The 12,542-nt window shown below is 43.5% G+C and overlaps 1 protein-coding gene across 11 annotated transcripts in view; it reads left to right on the top strand.

Annotated features, from left to right (window-relative positions):
- AGPAT4 (1-acylglycerol-3-phosphate O-acyltransferase 4) overlaps positions 1 to 12,542 on the top strand; it is a 109,100-nt gene that overhangs the window by 12,366 nt on the left and 84,192 nt on the right. For 4 of the 11 annotated variants that reach the window (XM_072966136.1, XM_072966141.1, XM_072966138.1 and 1 more), the window contains exons 1-2: positions 10,933 to 11,112; positions 11,954 to 12,390. The exons of the other annotated variants lie outside the window; for them this stretch is intronic. The gene's annotated coding sequence lies outside the window, so the exon portion shown is untranslated. Of the gene's footprint in view, positions 1 to 10,932; positions 11,113 to 11,953; positions 12,391 to 12,542 lie in introns of those variants that run through there. 11 annotated transcript variants of the gene reach the window in all.

Genomic DNA, 12,542 nt, shown 5'->3' with positions numbered 1-12,542 from the left:
CCCTGAAGGCAAACCAGCTCCTGGCTCTTGGCGCTGCCTGTGCTCTGCAGAGCCTCTTCAGATGCTCAGTATTCAAATTCCATGTAGTGAGAGCAGAGCCGGAGCCCCAGGCCTCCCTCAGAATTAAAGACAAAGGGCGCAAAGAGGATGAAGCCAGCTGCAGGGACTTCCCTTATGTCTGATTTTGTTTTCTTTTTCTCTTGGATTTTACTTTAATGGCGTGGAGGAAAGTTATGCTAGAAAGAATCTGGAAGCTTCTGTTATCTCTGACCAACTATTTCCAGCAGAGAAGCAGAGCTAAATTGCTGGCGTTTCTGCGTCCAGGATGGCTGGTAACAGCACCGTAGGAGCTGGAGTTAGGGGAGCTAAACTGTCTCTGCCTGCCCGTGGGCTTTGTTCATGACGATGCCCTGATCTGGCCGCAGCGCAGCAGCCCCGTCCCGCTGACACTGTGGTCGTGTTACTAACGCGCCAGAAGGCGGGCGTTCCCCCGTAGCGGTGTGGTGGGTGTGGTTGGAGTCGTTCGTATTATGGGTATGTATTAACCACCTGTCGTGGCCAGGTCCATGCTGGACTCTGGATACCAAACGAAAAACCCTTGGGCGCCTATGGAATTCAGGTTTGTGGGAAGGCAGACGTACACGGGAAGGGAAACCACGTTTCCTGATGCCACGTGGCCTGGGTTCGTGCGGAATTTTTTACATCACTTACTCACATGTTGTCAGCTTCACTGCACCGTGGTTAAGTCCTACAGTGCTGAGCCTAACAGTCGGTGTAGCAGAGATCGTGAGGAGACAGAGACAGATGCTTGAGGGGAGGCAGCTGGGTGGTACAGGTGAGGGCAGCGCTTTGAAGGATGCGCACACATTTGGCAAGTCAGCGATGCTGGGGGTGGGGGGGCATCGGCGGATGGGACAAGATGCAGGGCTCAGAAGCGTGAATGTGAACGCTGTTCAGAAAATTCCAAGAGCTGGGACCACCCTGCCTGGTGGACCCTCATCCCGCTTTTTACTCTGAAAACACCGTGCATTTCAGGAGAGTAGCTGTTAGCCTTCAACTTTATCATTTACTTTTTTCAATTGTTCTTGCCTATGGCATAGACAGTGCCTGAGGTCACTTGGTGTCTCCAACCCCCAGGATTGTGCCTGAATAAATATTTGTTCTAGGAGTGAAAAGCATCCTCTCGGAAAGGGGCTAAGAGAAACGGACACCACGGTGGGAGTGCCTGCCACCCACAAGGCGTGGGCTTTGAGGTCCGTTCCACGAGTCAGTCGCTTGTTCCTGGGTTTTGCGGAGTGGTGTTCCATCGTAGGGATAAACCACGTCTTGTTTATTTGCTCACCCGGTAGTGGACGTTTGGATGTTTTTCAGCTTTCATCTAATTTTAATTTTTTTTTTTAGTACTTTTTGGGGGCGGTTATTAGGTTTATTTATTTATTACTATTATTTTTTAATGACGGTACTGGGGATTGAACCCAGGACCCTGCCCATGCTAAGCATTGCACTCTACCACTGAGCTATACCCTCCCCCATCTAATGCTGAATTTACTACTTTTATTTCTGATCTAAAGTACGGATTCTCAGAGCTGAAACTGGGGAACCGGGTGCATCAGTTCTTGATTTCCGTCTCGATGGTTCATTTGCCATCCACCCAGAAAAAGGTGAAGTTTTCGGTATTGCCAGACTGATGACCCCATTTCTTTTCCTTCAATTACTTATCTCCCCACTGATTTCATTAACTAAATGAAGCTTTTGGCGATTCTCCAGATTTCATTCACGAGCTCTCTCTGTACTGTCTGCTGCGTGTAGGCCCCGCGCTGGCTCTCGGGGCCACGGGGAGCCCCCAGCCACCATGCCGGCCTCACGGAGCCCTGCCCGGGGGGCTTTGGGAGCATCCGCTCTGGATGGCCGGTAAAGGGCAGCAGATTCTGCAGCTCTCATGCATTTCTTTCACGTACTTGAGCCCTGAAATTTCACCCGAATTTAATTGCAGGGCGTTGGCCTTAGCAAATACAGTCTGTCCAGACTTTGGGGGTAGCAGTGATAGTAATGAACAGAAATAGAGTATTCAATCTCGGGTATTCAAACCAGCCTTACATTAAGGGGGAAGAAATCTTTGATCCGTTAAAGATTTCCTCTTCTTAAGTCAACGCCTGGGTTGTGGCTACAGCGCTGTTGGCCTGAGTGTGGCGGTGGTAGGGAGGGGCGAGTGGAGTTCCCTTGGTCCTTGACACTGCCTGGAAAACTGAGGGAAGACTGACATCCTTACCGCCTTTGCCCTCAGACTGTACTCAGGATCGACAGTGAGGTCCCATCCTACCTCCATTTGAGGCCCCACCTCACAGATCACACCAGTTCAGGGGGACCCACTCTGCACCCCTACAGCGCCCTGGCTGGCTCCACCCCCACACCAGCAGACCTGGGCACCCATGTCTTGCTCTCTTCCTTGGGAGAGGGGAGCGCCTTTTTCCTACAGGCTGGAACTCCTCTCCACCCCATTCATGCCTTTGCTCCAACAACGCCGGGACAGGTGGTTACATCACACATGGACTGAGGGCTGACTGTTCTTGTGGTTTGTCTTCTGTAGGGTCAGGAGTTTGTTTTGTTTTGTTTTTTAAACAACTAGGAGATATAATTGACCTGTCATAAAGTTCACCCATGTTTAAGTGTATGATTCAGTGGCTTGTAATGTATTCAGTGGTGCAACCATCACCTCTATTGACTTCTAGAACATTTTCATCACCTCTTATCCATGAACACGCCCCACCCCCCACCCTCCAGCCCTGGACAGGCATGGGCTACTTCTCTATAGATTTGCCTATTCTGGGCATTTCAAATAAACAGAATCATACACTATGGAATGTGTGACTGGTTTCTTTCACTTAGTGTCACGTTTCTGAGGGTCATCCATGCTGTAGCATGTATCAGTAACTCATTCTTTTTTGCGGCTGGATAATATTCCATGATGGGGCTCTCCATGGGTCAGTTTTTTGTTTTTGTTTATCCACATAACAGCTGATAGACATTAGGACTGTTTCCATCATTTAAAAATCTTTTTATTTTTAATTTTTAAAAAATTTTATTGAGGTATAGTTGATTAAAATGTTAGTTTCACGTGCAAAGTGATTCAGTTACTCATATACATACATACATGTATCTGTGTTTTTCAGATTCATTCCCATTATATGTTATAAGAAACTGAATGTAGTTCCCCGTGCTATACAGTAGGTCTTTGTTTATCTATCTTATACATAGTAATGTGGATCTGTTAATCCCAGACTCCTAATCTATCCCTCCCCTCTTTCCCCAGAGCTGTTTCCATCTTTTAGCTACTGTGAATGTTGCTGCCATGAACGCTCGTGCACAGGGTTTTGTGTGGACTTAGTGTCTTCATTTCTTTTGGGCAGCCGCCAAGCAGTGGAATGTCTGGGTCATTCGGCGACTCTGTTTAACATCTGAAGACCTGAACGAGGTGTTTCATCACTTCCCCAAGCTGCTCCGAGGCCAAGGGAGCATAGAACTCTGCATAGATGGTGCAGATTTTCAAATCCAAGTCTCTTTGCTGTTCAGACCTCTATCAAAATGTTCTCATCAGATCCATGCAGGAGACTTTTATGTGTGAGATACCACAGGAAAGGAACGAAGAAGGAGGGTGCCAGGAGGGTGGCTGGTTCAACTCAGGGAGTGGCGATTATGCAGGGTTTCCTCTGGGATCTGGGGCTGTGTCCCCTCCAGCCTGGAGCGTGTGGGGCTGGAAGTGCTGTGGGGCTAGCTGGTGCCCGCGGTTTGCTGGGTGTGTGCAGCAGCTTGTGCTTTGTCCTGACGGTTTTAGGGCTCTCACTGTTTTGAGTCCAGGCATTGTATTTCCAGAGCTCTCCACTCTTGCCAGGATGTGCTTTCTGAGAAAGTCGGAAGTCCTTTGAAGAGCGTTATCTGAAACCGAAAAGCACTTGCTTTTAGTACTGAATGCGTTTTTGTTGTTGTTGTTCTGTCGTTTGAGTCAGTATTTACTCATCTTGAAGAATTAAATGACTGTTAGAATAAAGCTCAGATCAAGGATGAAAAGAGTAAGTCTCCCGGTAGTAAACCATGTGCTAATGTCTACTTTCCTTGGGAAGGACCAGTTGAAAGGGTACCTGAGGTCTCGTAAGAATGTACTTTCCCCCATATTCCCTGATAACTTAGTTATTTCTTACTGTACGCAGAGGAGTGACAGCTGTAAAGAACATAATCATGAAAAAAAGTTAACCAGTGGATTGTATATATTTATATTTCACTTTAATATTTTTGGATATTTCAAGAAAGTTGTCTTCTTTTTCACCATCAAGAGTTTTGTGAGGTAGGTTGATGGAAATAAGAAAGCGGAAACAGAGGCTCAGAGCAATACGGAACCAAACAGTTAAATGACCAAACTAAACAAGTCACAGAACTCCCCTGAGCCTCCACTTCCTTACCTATAAAATGGGTACATTAATAAATCAGAGAGCATTGTGAACATCAAGTAACATATGTTGCATACTTCAGTAATCTGAAAAATGCAATGTAAAACTTGAGCTCTTTTTAAAATTGAAGTATAGTCAGTTTACAACATTGTGTCAATTTCTGGTGTACAGCACAGTACTTCAGTCATACAGGAACAAACATATATTCGTTTTCACATTCTTTTCCATAGGTTACTACAAGATATTGAATATAGTTTCCTGTGCTATATAGTATAAGTTTGCTGTTTATCTATTTTATGTATATTAGTATCTGAAAATCTAGAACTCTCAGTTTATCCCTTCCCATCCCCTTCCCCAACTGGTAACCATAAGTTTGATTTTTATGTCTGTGAGTCTGTTTCTGTTTTGTAAATAAGTTCTTTTTTTTTCAGATTCGACATATAACTGATATCAAGTGGTATTTTTCTTTCTCTTTCTGGCTTACTTCACTTAGAATGACAATCTCCAGGTTCATCCATGTTGCTGCAAATGGCATTTTATTATTTTTTATGGCTGAGTAGTATTCCATTGTATAAATATACCACAACTTCTTTATCTAGTCATCTGTCAATGGACATTTAGGTTGCTTCCATGTCTTGACTATTGTAAATAGTGATGCTATGAACATTGGGGTGTGTGTCTTTTTGAATTAAGTTTCCTTCTGGATATATGCCCAGGAGTGGGATTGCTGGATCCTATGGTAAGTCTATTTTTAGTTTTTTGAGGAATCTCCATACTGTTTTCCATAATGGCTGCATCAAACTACATTTCCACCAACAGTGTAGGAAGGTTTCCTTCTCTCCACAGCCTCTCCAGCATTTATCATTTGTGGACTTTTGAATGATGGCCATTCTGACTGGTGTGAGGTGATACCTCACTGTAGTTTTGATTTGCATTTCTCTGATAATTAGTGATACAGAGCATTTTTTCATGTGCCTATTGACCATTTGTATGTCTTCATTGGAGAATTAATTGTTTAGGTTTTCCGCTCATTTTTGGACTGGGTTGTTTGTTTTTTCTTTATTAAGTTGTATAAGCGAGTTTTTTTTTTTAACTTAAATATACTTCCCAAGTCTTGGTTGAATAATGAGGACATACAGAGAAGCATAAAGAAGAAAAATATTATTTCCCATTATCCTCTTGCCCAAAACAGCCTCCGAGAGTGTTAATTGTCTAACCATTGTGAAAAGAAATTTGTTAATATCTAGTGAAGCTGGACGGTGTCACGTCTTGTTAAGTCATGTCAGCGTGATGCAGCAATTCCAATTCTAGTGGTCATTCATGAATTATCTATAACAGAGAAAAAAAAGAAATATCCTAAATCTCCACCATTATGGTAACGGATTAACTTTCAGGGTAGCCATAGAAAAGAATACTCTTCCACAATTGAAATGACTCAACTAGATGCATAACATGTGAGTATAAAAAGGAAATTGCAAAAGGATTCAAATATTACTTATGTACATCTTTACAATACAAAAATGATATTTTGTTTGTGAATGCAAATACATACAGTAAAAGAATTAAAACAGTGAAGAAAATACTAATTTCAACCTCAAATTGCAGAAGTGGCTTCAATATCTACTTTCTTTCTTTAAAACAATGAAGTAAACGTGACTAGACATCAGTGTGGTAAAACGTTTTGTATATTTCAAATATTTCTGATGTTTAAAAAAAGTTTGATGACTTGATAACCAACTGTTTCCTAAGCATAGAGATGCACTGGGTTTTTGCTGTTGTTGTTTTGTTTTGTTTTGTTTTGTTTTTGTCTTTAAACTTTCGTCCATACGGTGCATGCTTTTGTTGACTTTGTATATTGTAAACATCTTTTATCACTAACTATACTTCCTCATTGTTCTTCCTCGACCTCTTAAGGCTTTCTGTTCCTATTTAGCTATTTACTCAGAAATCTTTAAAACAAGTTAATGCTGGGGCTTCTGGTTAATATCTTATAATTATTTTCAGTTTATTCATTTATAATTGTTCATAATGTTTTCTAATTCATTTATGATATATTTGGTCTCTGACACTGTAGGAGCTCATAACCTAAAAGCAGAGGCAAAATTAAAGTCTGGTTTAGTCAATACACAAAGACTCCATTGAGAGGCTAGGAACAACTCAAAGTTTGGGAATTCACATGTGGAACTTTGAGTTACTATTACCAAAAATACCAGTTAAACAAACATCTGGGTTGGAAAGGATGCTCTCATCCCTGCCTCCAGACCTCAGTCACTGTCTGCCGCCCAGTTCCCTTGAGTCTCCCCATGTCCCGGGCCCCCCTTCAGTTTCCCTGTGTCGTAGGACTTCTCTCAGGTTTCTCTGTGTTCTAGGCTGTCTGTCTCATAGCAGAAAGTGGTCCAGGGGCCTCGTGAGGCTTTCCCGTCCTCTCTGTCCCTGCAGACATTGCTGTTTTGGGTTCTTGAGATGCACCATTGCAGAGGACAACCTAAAACTCCCTGCCCTGCTGTGGCTTCCATCCCCTAATCGCTAACTGGTAATGAATCCATTTTAAAGATCTGGAGTACTTTCTCCTGCCTGCCTTTTTCTTCCTGCAGAAAGCCTCCTCTAGGTAGACTGGTACAACATCAGTGCTGGGAATGCCCTTAGGAGTCTTGAGAATCCTTCTCTGGTCTCTGCATCCACCTTGGTTTCCCTCATTCCCTTTGGAGTTGACGTTGGCATGAGTGTAGTTCTGAGATACAGCTTCCGTATTTCCTGTGGCTCTTTCAGCAGTGGCTGGGAAAGGCTGATCTGTAATACACGGTAACACTGACTGCCTCTCATAGAGGAACCGGGTCAGGTGGGAGGGCAGGAGCACAGCGCACTGGGGGAAGAAGGGTGCTCTGAGCTCTGTCCCTGCGTCTGAGGGGTGAGGCGGGTCACTGACTGTAGGTGCCGGTTCTTCTTCTGTTAAATGAGCAGGTAGTGTATTGATCCCTATGGCTCATTTCTTCTCTGTTGATTGGTATTTAATGTATGAAATTGTTGTATGAATTGACAGAGGAGGGAAAGTTCTTTCAGTAAATGCTTTGGATACAGCTTGTTAAATATTTGGAAATAAATCTATTTAGATTCTCATGGAGCATCAGGCAAAAAATGCATTGTCAGACCAAAGAGTTAAAAATACATACTAGATGAGATAAGTGAATGGGTACCAGTTTTCTGCAGGACAAGAAGTAAGGGTATTAGGAAAACATTTCTAAGCTTAAACCTTGTGAAGAAATTACAGTTCTTGCTTTATAATAATATAAGGCCCTAATAAGCTAAGAATAAAAGCAAACAAACTGGAAAAATTGGTCCCTCGAAATGGAATAGGTAAGGTGGTATTCTACTTAATATATGAAGAGCTCATGCTAGGCAATGTGCAAGGGTAAATGGGCAATAGATAAAATAGACAAGTCAGGAAAGAGAAAGCAGTATAGTTTAATAAATGTTAAAAAAAAAATTCACTTCACTTGCAACCCCCAGAATGCAGATTCAAACAAATTGAGACACAACTTTTATTGTATGAAGAGTTAATCCAATTTTTGTTGTTTTTAAATGGGAATTCTTATTGCTAACAAACGTGATGGAATGGGTATTTTTGTAAATTGCTGGTAAGAACATAAATAGCTACAAACCTTTTGGAAAGCAGTTTGGTAAAATTCACTAGACGCCTTAAAATGTTTGTTACTTGAACCCAGAAATCCTGCATCTGGAAATTTATTCTATAGAAATTACCCAAAATTCAGATAAAAAGCTTTATACCCTGAATTGCTAATTATTGGGTTACTTATTATTAAAAAGACCAAAGAAGCCTAAATAATACAACAATGAGGCAATAAGATAAAAAAAAATATATATGATGTGTTCAATGTAGCTACTAGAGTATTTATACTCTGATGACATTGAAAATGACTTCACTGAAGGTTAAGAAAAGGGCATATAAAATTGATTTAACATAAGATCTCAACTATATTTAAAAACAAAGAGCCTCTGCAATGGTTTTATCTAACAAAGAAAAAGAAAGTCAATGCGTTCACCAAAGACTAGAAGAAAATAAACCGAAGTGTCAGTGGCTGTTGTAGGTGGTAACATTTCTGCATTTTAAACTCTACACATTTTTTGTAATGAGTGTGAATTATTGTTATAATGGAGGAAATAGCTTTTAAAAAAATTTATGACTTTGGTTCACAAAATGACTTCCTCAGTAAGAATAATTTCCTTTACTTCTACCAGATTTTATTTTAATAGAAGATTCTTTGCTAAAAAATAAAAAAAGTCAGCTCAGTTCCCCATCAACATCTTAGCTCCCCTACTGGGTGTAAGCAGGCAATTTGCCTTCATTTTAGTTATTTTCCTGTCAGTTTTGTGTATTGCCTTACAATTTCAGTGTTGGGAGAAGAGGATTCTATGCTTGGTTTCAGGATGTAACGGTCTAGATGGCAATCATGTGGATTTATTAGCTTGGCTTGTGTAGGGGGAGTAAATTATTGGGTCATCTGTTCTGTGCTTATTGTAACGGGAAAGAAGCCCAGGACTTTCTCAGTTCATGCTACCCCTTCGTACGTTGTTTTTGACAATTCAGGATTGTTGGTATGGAGGTCAATACTAAGTTATCTAGAGATTGAGAGTGAATCAACATTTACTGAGCATCTATTTATTCTGTAAGAAGTGGAAGGGGTGGGGGGAGCTTATCCTGGGCCTGGAAATAATTACTCAGTAAGTGCTTTGGTTTATCCGGTGTGGTACTGACCCATGTAAAATACAGGGAGGGGCTCTGTAAGAACCCCCCGTGCTTACTTTCAGAAGTCTAATGCAACAGTGTACAGAAAGCTATAACGGTAACTATGAATCAGTGAATTTTTGACTTAATGGGTGAATGGGTAGCTTGGTGGACAATCTAATGAATGAATAAAGTTATCAATGGATTGATGAACGTTTGCAAAACTTGAAGAATACCTGTCCCGGATTCTACTTAATAGAAATTGGAAAGAACATCACGTTTTCACTAAGCATCCTCTGTTCCTGAGCTGTGTGACTAAAGCTGAAAAAGAAAAGGAGAGAGAGGGCCCCGCTTCATGTTTTATTGCTGCTCTTATTAATGAAACTTTTCGAGGAATAGCCAGTCCATAATGACCCCAAAAGGATCGTTCATAGCTGAGTACTTCAATATTCTGTGGTCATATTTCAGAGCTATCTCGAAACAAGGATACTGTAAGTCAACTTATTTTGGGCGCTCACAGCCAGCAATTCTGTCTTCAATAAATGATTCATGTCAGGAAAGCATTTAAGGGCATTTGTTTTCTAATAAGTCTCTCTTCGGGTCCATTATGCATGAATCAAGTCGGGGAAATTGCCTGGGTTCACTGGCATCCCTTTATGAAAATCAAAGAAATGAAAGATTTAAAATCTAGCCTGACTGATCTTTCACCTTCCCCACACTCCTCACCAGAACATGAGGATTGGCAGCAGCAGGGTCTCCAAGGATTGAAGGGTCAAGGGCACTTAACGAGCGGTGAGGACAAAGGAGAGGGACCTACCAGAGAGAAGAGAGCTCAGTTATTGGTGTCTGTGATGCGAAAGAAGAAGAAAGGCCACTTGCTTTTCTCCCCCAGACTAGCTGCTCTGAGCAGATCCTCGATGAATCACCCCACCTGCAATGAGCCCCGTTGATCATGGCCAAGCCAGCAGGGGGCCTCCTCCGAGCCGGGCGCCCCGGAGCACCTCCCCAGGGCGCTGATGGCACGTTCATTTCCGTGAATCAGAAGCACTGTGGTTGAGGGCATGTGGATGAGTGGCCCCCGTTTTGTAAAACTGGGAGTGGTCACAGGTGCCCTTGCACGTCCTCACCCCACTGAGCTCTGCCCCGACCCTTGTGGCGTCAGTGTGTCTGTCAGGTTCTCCTACTGACCGATGAGGAAGGTGAGATTTCTAGAGGCCGAGTGACCACTGGGATACGGACACACGGATAGATGGCCAAGAGTCAAACCCAGACCCAAGCCCAGACCCTCAAGACTGCTGCCTCGCCTTCTACGGTGATCTCTTCCACCACCAGTAGAATCACGATTTCTGGGTTCCCAAAGAGGGCCCTAACCGAGTTGACTCAAGCCAGTGCAAAGTAAGTCCCCAGGCAGTTTTAAAGCCCCCGGCTTGTATTTGCACCAGGTTAGCTGCTGTGCAGACGACCTTCCCACATGCGCGTGGTTTTGTGACACGGCCTTCAAGCTGTGGTTACTATCACTTCACATCTTCTTGGCTTTGTGAGACACCCTATCTCAGATGCTTGGAGCCTCCCCATAACTGGTGGTTTGGCTGTTTATCCGAGGCCAGTGACCCCTGCTGGTTACAAGCCCTGGTCCCATGGCTACAGACAGTGTTTTGTCCTGTGTAACAGTGAAGGGTTATTACTCCTAGTGGAGCTGGTGACCCAGACAGACTAGGTGGGCCAGGCCATCAGGAGTGAAGGGATGGGTGCAATTTTGTCTTCTCTGCTGGGAAACGGAGCCGCAGGGTGTGCTTGGCTGCCTCTGCTCCTTGGCTCTGCGTTCCTATCCCCACCGTTTCCTGGCCTGGCCATCCACCGAGCACGTGTGGCTGTTTGACCATACTGGAGCCTACGTAATGGTCAGAACTCCTAAACACCAAAAAGGTTAGGGTTGTCCCCTTCACCCCATGGGGGAAAATACTAAATTATAAGTTTAAGGAAGTTTCCAACAAGGTGTTGAATTTTCCCGTAAGTCTTAATTTTAGAGGCTTTTTATTATTACTTGTTTTTGGTTTATTTGGAAATATTAAAGATCAGCATTTATGAAAAAAATTTAGGTGCTATGATTTGCTAGTGACTCAAGCACATGTCTGTCTGCACAAATAAGCTGACCCCAGCTTCAGACTGCTCAGAAGTCTGCCTACTCCAGCCTGCTTCCTCAGTGATGCAGACACACCTTTTACCTGCTCATCCTTTACACACCCCATCCTGCCAGAGCTGTGTCAGGTGCTTCTCGTGAGACACTGAGGCCAGGGAAATACGGGAATGTGGGTGCACTCGCAGGGCACCAAGGCGATGATGGTCTGGGGCTTGTCAATATCAGTTTTTATTTCTTCCACAAGGTCAGAACAAGGCTCACCTTGCATGTTCAACTCATTTCTTTATAGTTTATACGGGAGCTAACAGGTATTACCCATCATGATGAAGAGAGCCTCAGAACCGATGACTGGGGTTTTCTTTCCCCCTTTTATAAAAATTGAAGTATAGTTGATTTACAATGTTGTATGAGTTTTAGGTGTACAGCAAAGTGATTCAGTTCTACATATGCATACATATACATTCTTTTTCAGATCCTTTTTCATTATCGGTTATTTCAAGATATTGAATATAGTCCCCTGTGCTGTACAATACGTCCTTGTTGTTTGTCTATTTTGTATATAGTAATATGGATGTGTTAATCCCAAACTCCTAATTTATCCTTCCCCCTACCCCTTTTCCCTTTCAGAACTGATGACTTTGAACTACCTTCCTCTAGGATGGGGATGGGGACGTAATCGATTCATTAAGACTTGTGAATGGACTTTGGGAAGTCTTACAAGTCACTTCAGCTCCGAATCGTTCTGGACTGTGTGGAGGTCCAAGAATAAATGTTCAAATGAGGAAAATCTTATTAAAGCAAACAAAAGAAAGGGATTATGAGAGCCACAAGAGGAGAGTTGAGTAAGAAAAGATGGTAGCAGTTTGGGGGCCGCGGAGAGAGCAGCTGGAGGAGGGGACATGCCCCAGGCAGCCTGGGGGCGTGGGCAGTGCTGGGGCCCAGGACCGCCTTCCTGCTGCATTTCATCCTCACAACGTTCCTGGAGGCGGGGTTATTCCTTCCATTGAACAGACTCAGAAACAGGCTCAGAGCTGAGACATTCCCCGCCCAAGGTCACACAGCAGGTACCTGGGGATGGACCCTGCCGCTGCTGGCCGAGGGCCCCCTTGTGTGACGTGCCTTGGCCACGTGGCATTGTCACGCCCCGGGTGGGAAGGAGAGAGGCGGGCGGTGTGGTGAGACCGCGGTCCCGGCCGCGTTGCCTCGGTGACGGTAG

This window comes from Vicugna pacos, chromosome 8 (assembly GCF_048564905.1).
Source record: "Vicugna pacos chromosome 8, VicPac4, whole genome shotgun sequence".
In the NCBI taxonomy this organism is placed as follows: Eukaryota; Metazoa; Chordata; class Mammalia; order Artiodactyla; family Camelidae; genus Vicugna; species Vicugna pacos.
The sequence above is the reverse complement of the archived record's forward strand: the minus strand, read 5'-3'. Positions and strand labels throughout refer to the sequence as shown.